Genomic DNA, 2,500 nt, shown 5'->3' with positions numbered 1-2,500 from the left:
GAAAAATTCAATACAAATGGTAGGCTTGAATGTCGACAAAGTGACGCGAAGCGGAAGCCTACCACGGCGTAAAAATGTCGACAGAATTTTTCGGACCTTGTCCTGCCATGGGCTGCGCGCAGCATGCCGGCAGCCTGTGCGCAGCGTGCGCACAGCATGTCGGCAGCGTGCGCGCTGCTGAGACTGTCGACAGAAATTTTCGAAACTTGTCCTGCCATGCGCGCGCGCAGCGTGCGCACAGCATGCCGGCAGCGTGCGCACAGCATGCCGGCAGCGTGCGCGCACCATGCCGGCAGCGTGCGCGCAGCTTGCGCGCAGCGTGCTGATTCTGTCGACAGTGAGGCTAGCGAAACTTGTCCTGCCATGGCGTGCGCGCAGCCTGTGCGCGCAGCTTGCGCATCTGTCGACAGTGAGGCTAGCGAACTTGTCCTGCCATGGCATGCGCTGTGCGCAGCCTGTGCGCAGCGTGCGCGCAGCTTGCGCATCTGTCGACAGTGAGGCTAGCGAAACTTGTCCTGCCATGGCATGCGCACAACATGCGCACAGGCTGTGCGCAGCGTGCGCGGAGCTTGCGCGCAGCTTGCGCATCTGTCGACAGTGAGGCTAGCGAAACTTGTCCTGCCATGGCATGCGCGCAGCGTGCGCGCAGTCTGTGCGCAGCATGCGCGCAGCCTGTGCGCAGCGTGCGCGCAGCTTGCGCATCTGTCGACAGTGAGGCTAGCGAAACTTGTCCTGCCATGGCATGCGCGCAGTCTGCGCGCAGCATGCGCGCAGCCTGCGCGCAGCATGTGCGCAGCATGCCGGCAGCATGGTTCCAGGTTTTTTCAAATGTCGACAGAATTTTTCAAATCTTGTCAAACCCCGTTTTTATTGAAATTTCCTCGCACAATAAGCTCCCCATAAGTAGTCTATGATTTTTAGGACCTTCTCCAACTTACAAAACTAAAAAATTCCTCCCGGATTTGTTTTAATGATTTTTTCAATTTTACGACTTCTAAAAATAATAAAAAATACTTCCCGACTTCAAAAATTTATGAAACTTTTTCCCATCATAGATTGCATGTTTCTTAGTATCCCTGCAAAAAATCACGTCCAAATACCTTGTATTGAATTATTTAGAGCCCATTATGACTCCTCGCGCATAGGTGATGTCTCTTCCTGTCAAAGGGCTAAATGCATAAAATGCTATATAGGGGGGTGTGTGTTGCCTGCATATGCATGGCAGCCCATGCCTTCCTAGCTGCAGCCCCCTTCCCCCACGCCACACCCATGTCATGTTGCCTCGATATGTTGCCTCGGTATTATGGGTTTGGTGTCGGGGTCGGGGGGCTGCCACCCATGGCGGTGGTGGCCGGAATCCGGCCGCCGCCACCACGCCGCCGCCATGGGTGAGGGAGGAAAAAAAAGGCGTGGAAAGTTGCGAAATGGGGTTGTCTAGGCTTTTTTTTGGCATGGGAGAGCATGGAGTGCTAGGAACTCCTTCTCAAATGCACGGGCATGTCGACCACAACCTCATTTCGCAACAACAACCACTCGTGTGGGGTGGCGGTGGGTGGATAGTCGCGGATTGGGGCTTGCCAAGCCAATGTTTTCAAAAAATTTCATCAAAATTAAAAACAAATGTTTTGTTGCCTTCGGATTTGTGGGCGAGCGGCGAGTCGGAGTGGAGCCGGTAAAGTTTAACCTCGGTGTGCACGGTTGTTTTTAGAAACTCAATCCAATGCCGGGGACGTTGAAAGTGACGCTCTTATGAGTTGCAAACCCGCAAGATTTAAAGAACCTTTTCAAAACAATTTCAAACCAACAAGATTTAAAAACAGAAATTTTCATCAAAATGAAAAACAAATGTTTTGTTGCCTTCGGACTAGTGGGCGAGCGGCGAGTCGGAGTGGAGCCGGTAAAGTTTAACCTCGGTGTGCACGGTTGTTTTTAGAAACTCAATCCAATGCCGGGGACGTTGAAAGTGACGCTCTTATGAGTTGCAAACCCACTAGATTTAAAGAACCTTTTCAAAACAATTTCAAACCAACAAAATTAAAAACAAATGTTTCGTTGCAAACAAATTGTGGGCGAGCGGCGAGTCGGAGTGGAGCCGGTAAAGTTTAACCTCGGTGTGCACGGTTGTTTTTAGAAACTCAATCCAATACCGGGGACGTTGAAAGTGACGCTCTTATGAGTTGCAAACCCACAAGATTTTAAAAACTTTTTGAAAATGTTTCTTCTAAATGACACATTTTGATCCTTGGCAAGTGCTCAATCCGTAACTATCCAATCACCGCCACACCACACCGGTCGGGAGTGTGTGAATGGTGTGCTTCCCGGGGTTGGCATAGATAATCTTTCGCATCGACAATCTTTTGCATGCGAGGGAATGTCTATGCCAACCCCGGGAAGCACACCATTCACCCACTAGTTGTGGGCGACGATGGGTTGGCTTCAAATGAATTTTTGCTTGGGGTTGTCCTCGGTATGCTTTTGTGTTGGGAGTACGGCCACCAAA

The sequence above is a fragment of the Prunus avium genome, unplaced genomic scaffold (genome assembly GCF_965620075.1).
Source record: "Prunus avium unplaced genomic scaffold, drPruAviu1.hap1.1 HAP1_SCAFFOLD_35, whole genome shotgun sequence".
Lineage (NCBI taxonomy): Eukaryota > Viridiplantae > Streptophyta > Magnoliopsida > Rosales > Rosaceae > Prunus > Prunus avium.
The sequence above is the reverse complement of the archived record's forward strand: the minus strand, read 5'-3'. Positions refer to the sequence as shown.